The sequence below is a fragment of the Chelonia mydas genome, chromosome 3, assembly GCF_015237465.2.
Source record: "Chelonia mydas isolate rCheMyd1 chromosome 3, rCheMyd1.pri.v2, whole genome shotgun sequence".
Taxonomy (NCBI): domain Eukaryota; kingdom Metazoa; phylum Chordata; order Testudines; family Cheloniidae; genus Chelonia; species Chelonia mydas.
The window spans coordinates 185,403,190-185,416,815 of record NC_057851.1 but is presented as its reverse complement, the minus strand read 5'-3'; the positions used below and the strand labels follow the sequence as shown (position 1 = coordinate 185,416,815).

Genomic DNA, 13,626 nt, shown 5'->3' with positions numbered 1-13,626 from the left:
GGGATGAGGAGCTGCTCTGGCAGGGACAGGGATGGGGAGGGACAAAAAGGCCGGTTAATGAGAGGCTGCCTTGAGCCCAGACTCACGCCTGCTCCCCGCTCGGTTCCAGGATGGCCAGGCTCCTGAGGATGTTGAGGAAGAAGGCTCTGCAGGTGGCCCCAGAGCCTGAGGGAAGCAGCTGCCATCTTCCCCAGGAGCAGAGCGGTCCTTTCGTCCCCTCTGGCAGGGAAGGAGTTCCCGGCCGAGCCAGGAGGTGGAAGCGCCCATCCTTCTGGCGGAGGAAACCCGCTCTGGGGGCAGGCACCGATGTCGGAGGAGCAGAGGCCAGGCCGAAATGGAGCTGTGCCATGATGCGGCTGGGCAGGCAGGACTCAGCCCAGGACGGGACCCGGCAGGGTGGCTCTGGGGCTTGTTGTGTGGGAAGCACGGACCCCAGGAGTCCAGCCCTGATTCTCAGCAGGAGGTATCGCCCTGCCCGGTCACTGAGGACCTTCTAGCCTCCCAAAGGCAGGAGGCGGAGGAACCCTGTAGAAGCACCAGCAGCTCGGCCTGCTCCCCATGGGACAGCAGCAGCGCCGGGGACTGAGGCAGGAGCGAGCCCGAGGTGTCCCGCTGCTTTGTTCCAGGTGAGGAGCCAGGCTGGGCTTAGGGAGGGGTGAGGAGGGGGCTGTGAACTCCCTGGGCCCAGGCACTCAACCAGTGCTGTGGGGCGGATTCCAAGCCCAGGTGTGTGGCCTGAGCCACATGAACCCCACTGATACTAGATGCTGCCACTTTGGTTCTTGATGCTCCAGGTGGGGGCAGGTGAGACACCACGCAGGGAGTCCAGGACACTGTGGGGGAGGGAGGGTCTCTGTGCTATGGGCTCCTGAAGGAGTTGCGGGCTGAAGGCATCACTGAGAGGCGTGAGTGTGAGGCCTGATCTGCCCTGAGTCCTGGAGGTGGGAAGGGGACACATTGCTCCACCATGCCCCTGTCCTTTCCCCGCGTGGCAGCAGGAGTCACCCTGTCCCCTTCTCTCCCTGGTGCAGGGACCGCCAAGGACTCAGAGGACAAGGAGGAGGAATGCAGATGGCCGAGGAGGAGGTGGCCGTGGACATGGGAATGAGGAGGCCGCTCGCAAGAACATCCGAGAGCAGCTCCAAGGCCGAGAAAAGGTAGAAAGCTTCCCCAGCTGTGCTGGGACTGCGATTGTCCTTCCCCTTCCCAGCCCCCTGACCCCCTGCAGAGGGTCTTGTCTCTGATGATCCACCAGCTCTAACAGGGACTTTTCTCCACTATGATCGTGGACCCCCAAAATAGGGGTGTTTGTCAGATACCAGCCAGAGTCTTTTCCCGCAACATGCACTGTCCCAGTTCCTGACCCTGTTTGCATAGGAGCTGTGGCTGTTTTGGACAATGGCCGGGTCGCCACTATCCCCCATTGAGGCCTGAGTCCTGCAGCTGGTGTGGGTGGGGCAGGGAGTCCCTGGCTAACTGGCTCTCTCTCCCCTAACCCCACTCCTGGTTGGTGCAGGATGAGGCCCAGCAACTCATATTCCTGCATGCCATCCACCCTGCATGTCTCTCTGCACAGCAGAGAGGACAGGACACATTGGAGCCGCACTGCTGCAAGGCAACTGTGGTGGAGAGGATTACGGTGAGCGAGACACAGCGCCCAGCTGCTGTAGGGAGGACAGAGATAGGGGAGGGGCAGGGGTCCATTTCTCACTGTGCTGTGGGGTGCAGGTCCTGGGTACTAAGGCTCTGAAGAAGCTCTCAAGGACTAATTTTTTCAAATAATTTTTATCAGTGATTTAGGAGCAAAGATACAATCCCTGCTGAGAAGACTGGTGGGTGACAAAATACTGGCAGCGTGGTAATTACTGATGAGGAGAGGGCAGTGATACAGAGGGATCTGGCTCATTTGGCAAACTGGACCCATTCTAAAGACTAAATGCCTTTCTGGAATGTGTTTGCCCCGACAGGAGCTATTGCGGTCTACAGGAGGCCTGTGCTATGCAGGGGGTCAGATGAGATGCTATAATGGCCTCTTCTGGCCATACAGTCTCCTAATTTCTGAAAAACTGAGTGTAGCATTGGGAGCAGCCTCTGATGTTTTACTGTCTAGCTGGCTTGCTTCCTCGAATGAACCCTCATTGAGAGGGGTGATCCACAGGGAGTAATTCAAACCTCCAAAGTGTCTGGCCAGTGGCACGTCATTAGCTGTGCAAGGGAGGGGTGGGTGTGGCAGTGAGATCACAAAGGCCTTTTGCAGGAGCTCAGCCTACTGGTCAAAGGTGATGGGGAGGTGGTGACCTCACAGAGAGATGCTGACATCATCCAGACAGGACAGGGGCACAGGGCCAGGGAAACATCAAGAGATCCCCGTGGCTTTGCTTCAGCAAGATTCCTTCTCAAGGTGTCTCTTTGAGGACTGAGAGAGTATTAGGGTTTATGTTCGTGAGCGCGAGGAGGAATCCCCTTGGAGTTTCCTCCTTTCCTTTTACAGATTTTACGAGAAAACAGATGTTCCTCTTGAGAAGGTAAGAGCCTCTGAGAGGTTTGGAACTTGTTCAGTCTGATCCATCTGGTGCCAGCTGAAATCTAGGCATGAAAAACACTCGTTTAAGATGGCAGAATTTTCGGCCAAACACCTAGGATTTTGTCCCTTAGAATCACTGGGGAGATTAGGGTGTGTCCCTTTGGTTTTACCTTTTCCTCCATGCCTCCCTCCTTTCTCTTCATCTCTTACTTCTTTTGTCCTTACCCCTGTTCCCCATCCCACCACCAGGAGAGGGGTGTGTGTGTGTGTGTGTGTCGGGGGGTGCTCTGCAGTTCCCATTGTGGGATGTCCCCCAAAAATGTGGGACTGAAATAGTGCTCGGACAGTTATCCCCACTGGTGACCGGGGCCATCCTTTGGGCTCTCTGGTGAGAGCCTGCAGCCTCCCGCCCCTCTACACTGTTTGTCTGAGCAGGGGGTTATTGACAGGGAGTTGACTCAGGTCCTTGTTGGTCTCTTTTAAGACCAAGTAAATAAGACCTAACCAGTCATATGGTTGACAAATTTTGCTGCTTCTCTGCATTAATTGTCTCTGAGCAGTTCATGATTCTCTCTAACATTCCAGTTCTTCTAAAATACTTTGTGAATAATTACTTTGAACTGTGGTTGTTCATTTGATAACACTTTATTCAGGTCTCAGAGTAACAGCCGTCTTAGTCTGTATTCGCAAAAAGAAAAGGAGTACTTGTGGGACCTTAGAGACTAACCAATTTATTTGAGCATAAGCTTTCGTGAGCTACAGCTGACTTCATCAGATGCTGTAGCTCACGAAAGCTTATGCTCAAATAAATTGGTTAGTCTCTAAGGTGCCACAAGTACTCCTTTTCTTTATTCAGGTCATTCAATGTATGAAATTCAAGATGCGATGGTTAGTCTGAAGTCTGGGCTCTTGGGTGCTATTCCCAACTCTGCCACTGACTGGCTGTGTGACCTAAGACAAGTCAATTCTCCTTTCTCAGTCTTAGCTTCTCCCTCTTTCAAGTAGGGATAACAATCCGCTCCTACCTACCTCACGGTGGGGGGAAGATTGGGATCCATTGGAGCGTGTCACTCGGAGCAGTGCATAGTATGAGGTGTCCTATCACGTTTACTCACATCAGATTATGACCTAATCGAAGAGCTGAAATATTCTATTTTATTTGTATTTTCTTATTTTGAAACTGATAAGAGTAGCAGGCTCCAGGAAGGTGTGTAAAGTGCTGGGATGTCAGGAGCTGGGAGGTGCAGTTCCTCCCACCCCCCGGCACTAGGGCAGTGTTCTGCACCCCCTGCTGCTGGCTGAGTTACTCCGTCCCTTGGCAATAAGACAGATTCTTGTTTTCACAGCCAGTCGATCGCCCAGTGTCATCACCCTGCCTGGTGGCTCGGCAGGGTAATTCCTCAGGTCACCACCCTTTCCAGCCTGCCTTGAGCTTGGAGAATGAGGAGGAGGGTGAGCGAAAGCTGGCCACCCTGAACATCTGCCATCCATCTCTCCATCACCTAGAGCAAGTGAGTGGCATTAGGGTTCCTCTGTGGCGTCCCCTGTCTGTCTGGGGAGAGGCAGAAAGAGGGGAGAGAATCTCTCCAAAAGGAGATCGGATTTGCGAACCGACCCCAGGAGTCCTTCGCTCTCAGTCCAGGGAGGGGCTTCTCCAGAGCTGTCTCCAGTGTGTTTGGAAAGATCCCAGCAATGGGGCTCCCAGCCCTTCCCTTGTGGGAGAGAGTTCCCCAGGCTGAGAGTCTCTGAGCTGGGCCAGACCCTGTGACCTTCTGAGCATGGAAATCAGTTGGAAACAAGGGGACCCAGGGCTTGTTATGCCTAGGAACTTTGACGTGGGAAATGGTTTCCCAGGAGAAGTCTGGACTCCTGGATTCTGTTCCTTCTGTAGCCCGGGCAGGGAGTGTGGCCTGGGACGGCAGGAGGGAGCTGCTCATCCAAAGTGACAGGTGGTCTTTGTGACTGACTCCAGTGCTGGAAAAGGAGGAGACTCCCCAGGTATTGCAGCACCAGGAATGATGAAGGGGAACGTTGGGAGCAGATGATGCAATGAATTAGTGGCAGTGTGTGTAGATTGCACTCCCTGCACCCCTGTGTGGGAAGGAGGAGCTGCTCTGGCAGGGACAGGGATGGGGAGGGACCAAAAAGGCCGGTTAGTGAGAGGCTGCTTTGGTCCCAGACTCACGGCTGCTCCTCGCTCGGTTCCAGGATGGCCAGGCTCCTGAGGATGTTGAGGAAGAAGGCTCTGCAGGTGGCCCCAGAGCCTGAGGGAAGCAGCTGCCATCTTCCCCAGGAGCAGAGCGGTCCCTTTGTCCCCTCTGGCGGGGAAGGAGTTCCCGGCCGAGCCAGGAGGTGGAAGCGCCCAGCCTTCTGGCGGAGGAAACCCGCTCCCAGCGCAGGCGGCAAGGTCGGAGAGGCACCAGGCAGGCTGAAATGGAGCTGTCCCATGATGCGGCTGGGCAGGCAGGACTCAACCCAGGAGGGGAGCCGGGCTGGGTGGCTCTGGGGCTTGTTGTGTGGGAAGCACAGGTCCCAGGAGCCCAGCCCGGATTCCCAGGAGGAGGCATCGCCCTGCCCGGTCACTGAAAATTCCAGTTTCCCCAGGGCAGAAGGTGAAGTGTCTCTGTCCCAGCACCAGTAACTCGGCCCGCTCCCCATGAGACAGCAGCAGCTCCTGGGACTCAGGGAGGGGCGCTGCTGCTTTGTTCCAGGTGAGAAGCTAGGCTGGGCTCAGGAAGGGGTGAGGAGGGGACTGTGAGTAGCCACCCTGGGCCCAGGCACTCGACCACTACTCTGGGGGCGGATCCCCAGCCGAGGTGTCAGGCCTGAGCCACATAATCCCACTGATACTAGATGCTGCCACTTTGGTCCTTGATGCTCCAGGTGGGGGCGGATGAAGCACCACTCAGGAAGTCCAGGACAGTCTCGGGGGCTCTCTTTGCTTTGGGCTCCTGAAGGAGTTGGGGGCTGAAGGCATCACTGAGAGGTGGGAGTGTGGGGCCTGATGCCCCCCGAGTCCTAGAGGTGGAGAGGGGGCACGTTGCCCCACCATGCCCCTGTCCTTCCTCCGAGTGGAACAGGAGTTACCCTGTCTCCTTCTCTCCCTGGTGCAGGGACCACCAGGGACTCAGAGTATGAGGAGGAGGAATGGGTGGACGTGGCCATGGAGGAGGCTGCTGTCAAGAACACCCAAGAGCAGTTCCAAGGCCAAGAAAAGGTGGAAACATTCCCCAGCTGTGCTGGAACTGAGATTGTCCTGCCCCTTCCCAGCACCCTGACTCCCTGCAGAGCGTCTTGTCGCTGATGATCCACCAGCCCTAACAGGGACTTTTCTCCAGCATCATCTGGGACCCCCACGATTGGGGTGTTTGTCACACACTAGCCGGGGTCTCCTCCCCCAACAGGCACTGTCCCAGTTCCTGACCCTGCTTGTGTAGGAGTCGTGGGTGATTTGGATTACCCCCCATTCAGGTCTGAGTACTGCAGCTGGTGTGGGTGGGGCAGGGAGGTCCCCGGCTCACTGGCTCTCTCTTCCCTAACCCCACTCCTGGTGGGTGCAGGAGGAGGCTCAGCAGCTCATGTTCCTGCATGCCATCCACCCCACGTGTCTCGCTGCACACAGAGAGAGCAGGACACATTGAAGCCGCACTGCTGCCAGGCGGCTGTTGTAGAGATTATTGTGGTGAGTGATACACTGCGCCCAGCCGCTGGAGGGAGGACAGAGATATGGGAGGGGCAGGGGTCATCCCAGCCTAATGGATGGGGCATGGTTGGTTCTGGAGGGGCAGCTGAGGCCAGGGATTGCTGGGGCTGAAGACTGGGGAGAAGAGATGGGAGAAATTCTGAGATTGGTCACTACTGCGTAGGAATCGGAGGAGCAGGAGGCAGGTGGGGGGATCTTGCTAGCTGTGTGGGGTGCTGGCTGTGTCATCTCCTCACTGAGAAGCGTCAGTCAGGCCCAAATCTCATGCTCCTTTCTCTCCTCTGGGTCTCACAGGAGCTCATTGAGGAGCTGCCCGATATCTCTCCACCCAGCGCCATCCTTGCTAACTCCCTGATTTCTGTGGGCAACCTCAGGTACCGAGACCCTCCCCCCGGTTCCCCGAATCCCGGTGCTGTTGAGGCCTACGGCTGGGAGTCACTGCCCCTCCCACTCCCCGGTCACCTCCCAAGGGTGACTCCTGTGGCAGAGGTGCTGGGAAGGTTCACTCTCTCCTGGCTGGGCCATTCTTTTTACTCCAGTTACTTTGCAATGACTTTGGGGAGAGGCTCACTCCCAAGATCAGATAGAGGAGGGGGCAGCAGGGTCCAGGGAACAGGCTCTATTCCTACCCTGCCACTGTCTGTCTGCTAAACCTTGGCCTTGTCATTCCCTGGCTCGGTGTCTTCAGTTTCCATTCTCGTCAACATGTGGCTATTTCCCTGCAGTTTCACGTCCGGGTTGGTGCCAGTGCCACCTCCGCACTGCACAGTCTAATACCAGCTCCTCTCTCTTGCCAGCACCATGACAGCTGCCCTGGAGCCAGAGCTAGAGACCCACCTCCTTTGAGCTGCTCCGCATGCTGGCTTAACCCTGGGTACGGAGAAGGACACCACCCACCTCCAGGTAGATCATGCTTAAATCATGGATCGAAGAGCCTGCTGTCATCCTGCCATGAATCCTGGCTAATTGCCTGCAGTGGGATGTGAATGAGGGAGGCCAGGATATGTGTTTTGGGGGTCTCACCAGCGCTTCCCAGAAACCCTTCTTCCCATCCTGTGGCAGGTGTAGCCCCAGTTTCCCTAGCTCTGAGCCATGGCTCTCCCTTGCTTTACAGGATCTGCATAGGGTCTTGCCAAACCTCATGGATGCCATGCTGGGGAACCTGCTGGTAGAGTCCCCAGACACCTACAGGCTCCACGACATCTTGGAGGTGAGCCCGATGAGAGGGGTGGGGGCAATTTTACCTTAACTCTTCGATCCATTCTCCAGTGTGTCCTCCTAGCTGGGCCCCCAGTGGTCTGTCCTTGGTCAGGGCAGTCAGTGCAATGCAGTGTCAGGCCCTTCCTCTTTGATGGACTGAGGAAGGAGCTGGGACTTCAAGCCAGAGCTCTGCCTGGTTCTGTTGCTCAGTAACCACAGGGCCCCTGGCTGGCTTGGGGAGTGAGAGTCTGAACCCCTCCTATGAGATCCAGAAGCTGGTCCTCAGAGAAGAGTGACGGGCTCCTTCCTAGAGAAACAGGAGGGCCCCAGAGAATCAGCCCTTCTCTCCAATGGACCCTGAGATTCCTGGGGGGATTGTGCTCACACTCAGTCCCTTCACCCAACCAAGGATTTGAGAGCCAGGGAGAGAGTTTAGGGAGGATGGGACCAGCCCGGACACCAGACATTCTTCCAATCTAGAGAGACAATGACAAGTTGTGACCTACAGGATATACGCATAGTCCTGGGGGCAACAATCCCTTTCTAAAGCCCTGTGATCAAAGAATTAGATATTCCACCCTGTGCACAATGTCTCAGCCCTCTGGGGATGCGGGACGCGGGGGTCTCATTTGCACAATACGTGCACCTGCCCATTGATCCTGAGCTGCCTCCTTTCCCCGCAGCCCATGAACTACTGGATCATGTCCAGGGTGTCGCAGGAGTGAGCCAGGGCTATTAGGAGCATCACGGCCCTCCTCAGATTCACCATCACCCTCCCTGAGTTAGATGTAAGTGACCTGTGACCCCAGCTTCCTGACTCCAGGCATAGGTGGGCTGGCTCCAACTGGCTGTAGGATCTGGTGCTGCAGGGGCTGTGGGTTAGGAGTGTTCCTCTTGGGGAGGCAGAGTGAGAGCAGAGAATGAGCTTGGCTTGAGTCAAGTTCTTCTTGTCCTGGTTAAGTGGTGACTCTGGGCTTTTAAGGGGACCATGCTCCAGGCTCATGCCTTTGTGTCATCCTGGAGCAGCTGAGGAAGCAAGTCCTCATGGAGGACACTGCCCACATCCCTGTGCTCCAGGCTCCCTTGGGAGCAGAGGAAATTAAGGGTGTAGCTCTAGCTTCTATTCTCCAGCATCTCCTGCAGAGGGGCTGAGGGGAAGGAGAGTCCTGGCCCAGTGGGGACTGGGAGCTGACAGGAAAATGCTGATGGAGTCCCCTCTCCCTCTCCCTTCCATTAGAACGCAGCAGAATTCCCCAGGATGGGTCACCATGTGGCAGAGCTGGTTCTGTTCATCAGTGACCCAGCCAAGGACATGAGCCGGCAGGCCAGGAGGGAGTTTACCGGCTCTACCAGATGCTGCTGTACCAGAGGGGTAAGGAACCCAGCTGGGAAATGACACCCCATAGAAGAGTGAGACTGGGACCTCAGCCAGTTTCTCTCAGACTGACCCCGGCTGGAGGTTGAGTCTCTCTGTATCTCCGTTCTTCACCACCCTGTGCAATTCTGTTGGGCCAGGCACGCAGCGAGGACTCTGCCCACTGTGCAGCCACCAATGGGTTTGGAAGGACACACGCACTGCAACCAGAATGACAAATGTGGGTGTGTGTCTCTTTCCCGGGGATGACCATCCATGAGGCTGAAGACCTGTGGTGCTGGGACTGGCACCAGGACAGCAGGCTTCTGGGCTACAGGAACACAGCCAGGGTCGGGGAGGTAAGGACACTCTGCCAGGGCATGAGACAGCTCAGGGAGTGCGGGGGGAGGAGAGGTGGGGTTGCTGGGTCCTCTGCAGTGGCTGCCTCGTGGATGGGACAGAACACTAAACCCTGGTGCAAGAGGAGCAGGTCGTCCCTTCCATCAGGCAGTTGCTGAGGGAGAGATCCTGCCTTCCTTCAGGGCCTTCAAGGTAGAGGTCCTTCCTCTTGCCTGGTCTGTCCACAAGTCCTCGTCCAGTCTGTGCACCCCATGCAGGTGTGATGGAGCTGGGCTGGCTGAGGCCAGAGCAGCTCCTTAACCCCTTCTTCCCGAATGTGGGGTTTGTATTCCCCATCACAAGTCCACACAGAGGGGAAAAAATCTTGGAGATACAGCTTTTCATACTGTTAATGGCTAACAGGCCTAGCAGGCCTGAGGGCGTATTTTGCCAAGGAGAGCTTTTTGTTATCTTGGAGACGCGGCTGTAATGCTGCAGATGCATATTTTGGGTAGCGAATTATTATCTCATCAAGCAGTGACAATGTGAATTTTGAATCCTTTTTTATCCTAGCTTCTCTTTAACTCCTTGGAAGGCGACTTTAGACGACGCTTCGAGCAGCAGGCATTCTTTTTGCCCTGTGTCGTCTGGGCTTTTCTTTTGCTGGGTTCGGGAGGAGCGTTGGTGAGAATCCACTCTGCTGCCTGCAGAACGCTGCATTGTAACCAAAAGTATATTATTTTGGGTCCTGATTTTGTTCTGCTCCCGGAAGGTGATGTTTGGAAGTTTTTGATGGAGCATGAAACAAAGTGAGAGTCAGTACTGGTAAAAGTCCCCAAAAGACGACTTGAGCCTACCTTGCATCAGCCAGATCCAGCCTCTTAATTTCTTTGATTTTACTTTTAATCAATACCAATGTTACTCACACACCTGCATAGGGTGTGCATGTGTGAATCCTCCAAGGGCAGAAATGAGATGGAGTGTACTTGAGACTTTATGAGTGATATCGACCCATTCCACAAAGCTGGAAATCATGGCCTTGTGGCCAGACAGAAAGCAAAGTGGGTTATTCTTTCTTCCTCCCCCCATGGCAATATAATGAAAATATCCTCTATTTCATTCCATTGGAAGACACTTCCAGACCTGCTGTATCAAGCCTGCTGCCTGGGACTGCGGGTACTACAAGTGGCCAGCAGTGGGCCAGAATGAGGAGAACCGTGCAGTAGCTTTTGGAGATAGGGGCAGTGAGGAACAAGGAGCACCTTGCTTTCAAAAGAGCCAAGGAGGAAAGGGATCATGAGAACAGCCCTCGAGGTTAACAAATGGCGGGGAGAGCCTCTTCCCTCCATGGGACATTCCATTGTCCCTCTGTGGGCAGTCTATGTTTCTATTGGCTCCTTCCGGTTATGCATTCGTGATATAAACTCACTGGGTGACCTAGGAGTTAACTCATTTCCCCCTTACGGCATCAGTCTTCTCCCCTATCAAATCTACCCTGGGGAAGAAGACCAGGAGCCCTGACAATCACCTTCACCTGTGGGTGTCTGGCCCTGGAAGCCTAACCCAAGAAGACTATCTGCCCCGTCACCTGAACGACCATGTCGTTCCCTCCTAGGGTCTTGTCGTAAGTGCTCAGCCTGTCCCCTACCCGGCTTGTCCCTGACCTTGCAAGGACTATCCAAGCCCCTCCCATGCTTGTGCCCCTTGGGGTCTCTCTCCTGGCTGAGAACAGGCTGCCTTTATATCTCTCAGGGGGCCTGGGTCCGAGTCATATGCTGCTTCTTGTCACGTGACCCCCACAATTATTCCCTTTACCCTAGGGAGCTGCATAACCTGGGCTAGGTGCAGTTGAGCTCCAACCCCTTTCCTGGCCATGTCTCCCTGGGTCAGGTTGAAACTGGAAACCTGTGGGCTAACAGTAACTTCTTCCTCTCAAAGTTACTGACGACACAATGGAAGGGGAAATCCTTTGGCTTGTATAACTCAGGCCCTAGAATGTCACCAAGTGGTTCCTTCCGCCAACCATAACATGGGACTGAGCAAGACCACGTCTTTTGGAATGACATCCACGTGCATTAGAGCCAGCTGGCTAACAGAAAATCTTTCTTGTGCAGTGACGTGGGGTTAAGGGACATGGAGGAAAAGACAAGGAGGCTGTGACCAAAGTTAGAGTAGCGAGGCCAGGATAAGCGGGGCTAGGTCCCAGGACTGGCTATCAGAAGACCTGCCGTTTTCTATTCCTGCATTTGGGCTTAGGAGTGAGTCTCTTCACTGCTGGGTGCCTCGGTTTCCCCAACTATCAAATAGAGCTAATCAAGGTTTTGTTGGTTCTCCCCATTTTAGAGGGTGGGAAACCGAGAGGCCGTTGGGACCTGTCTACACTACAGGCCTGTAGTGCATTTGTAAGCTGCTGACCCACACATGTTTTTCAGAGCCAATGGACAACACAGGTCTGAAAGGTGTGTTTGTTCTGTGCTTCTCCCCTATGTACCAGCAGAGCTGGACGGCCTTTTCTCACTGTGCTGTGGGGAGCAGGTCCTGGGTACTAAGGCTCTGAAGAAGCTCTCAAGGACTAATTTTTTAAAATAATTTTTATCAGTGATTTGGGAGCAAACATACAATCCCTGCTGAGAAGACTGCTGGGTGACAAAATACTGGCAGCGTGGTAATTACTGATGAGGAGAGGGCAATGATACAGAGGGATCTGGCTCATTTGGTAAACTGGACCCATACAAAGCAAAGAAATGTGAGCAGAGCCAAATGCAAGGTCCTATAGCTAGCAACAAGGCATGCCGGTCACACCTCCAGAATGGGGAAGTGTGTCCAGGAAACAGTGACTCTGAAAGGGTTTTCGGGGCCATAGTGGAGAAGCCCATCAACATGAGCTTCCAGTGTGATGCTGTGGTGAACAGGCTAAAGGCACCATTAGACGTAGGAGCAGAGCCGTGAGCAGGATAGGGAGGTGACAAAGCATCAGTAAGCCCTGGTCCACACTAGGAGTTGAGATCGAATTTAGCAGCGTTAAATCGATTTAACCCTGCACCTGTCCACACGACGAAGCCCTTTTTTTCGACTTAAAGGGCTCTTAAAATCGATTTCCTTACTCCACCCCCGACAAGGGGATTAGCGCTGAAATCGGCCTTGCTGGGTCAAATTTGGGGTACTGTGGACACAATTAGACAGTATTGGCCTCCGTGAGGTATCCCAGAGTGCTCCATTGTGACCGTTCTGGACAGCACTCTCAACTCAGATGCACTGGCCAGATAGACAGGAAAAGGCCCGCGAAGTTTTGAATTTCAATTTCCTGTTTGGCCAGCGTGGCAAGCTGCAGGTGACCATGCAGAGCTCATCAGCAGAGGTGACATGCAGAGCTCATCAGGAGAGGTGACCATGATGGAGTCCCAGAATCGCAGAAGAGCTCCAGCATGGACCGAATGGGAGGTACGGGATCTGATCGCTGTATGAGGAGAGGAATCCATGCTATCAGAACTACGTTCCAGTTTTCGAAATGCCAAAACATTTTTCAAAATCTCCCAGGGCATGAAGGACAGAGGCCATAAGAGGGACCCGAAGCAGTGCCGCGTGAAACTTAAGGAGCTGAGGCAAGCCTACCAGAAAACCAGAGAGGTAAACGGCCGCTCCGGGTCAGAGCCCAAAACATGCTGCTTCTATGATGAGCTGCATGCCATTTTAGGGGGTTCAGCCACCACTACCCCAGCCGTGTTGTTTGACTCCTTCAATGGAGATGAAGGCAACACGGAGGCAGGTTTTGGGGATGAAGAAGATGATGATGATGAGGTTGTAAATAGCTCACAGCAAGCAAGCGGAGAAGCCAGTTTTCCAGACAGCCAGGAACTGTTTCTCACCCTGGACCTGGAGCTAGTACCCCCCAAACCCACCCAAGGCTGCCTCCCGGACCTACCCGGCAGAGAAGGGACCTCTGGTGAGTGTACCTTTTAAAATACTATACATGGTTTAAAAGCAAGCATGTTGAATGAAAAATTTGCCCTGGCATTCACGGCTCTCCTGGATGTACTCCCAAAGCCTTTGCAAAAGGTTTCTGGGGAGGGCAGCCTTATTCCATCCACCATGGTAGGACACTTTACCACTCCAGGCCAGTAGCACGTACTCGGGAATCATTGGAGAACAAAGCATTGCAGTGTATGTTTGCTGACGTTCAAACAACATCCGTTCTTTATCTCTCTGTGTTATCCTAAGAAGAGTGATCTCATTCATGGTCACCTGGTTGAAATAGGGTGCTTTTCTTAAGGGGACATTCAGAGGTGCCCTTTCCTGCTGGGCTGTTTGCCTGTGGCTGAACAGAAATGTTCCCCGCTGTTAGCCACGCGGTGGGGAGAGGCAAAATGCGACCTTGTAACGAAAGCACATGTACTATGTATGTAATGTTAACAGTAAGGTTTACGGTGAAAGAGTGTACCCATTGTTCTATAAAATGTGTCTTTTTAAATACCACTGTCCCTTTTTTTTTCTCCACCAGCTGCATGT

General features: G+C 54.2%; 1 long non-coding RNA gene across 1 annotated transcript; it reads left to right on the top strand.

Moving 5' to 3' along the window:
- Positions 1–955: 955 nt before the first annotated feature.
- LOC122465238 lies at positions 956–12,245 on the top strand. The gene is made up of 7 exons (XR_006289930.1): positions 956–1,157; positions 3,871–4,035; positions 4,733–7,130; positions 7,342–7,437; positions 8,665–8,799; positions 8,943–9,140; positions 11,235–12,245. It is a non-coding gene; the product is annotated as an uncharacterized LOC122465238 (long non-coding RNA).
- Positions 12,246–13,626: the final 1,381 nt, after the last annotated feature.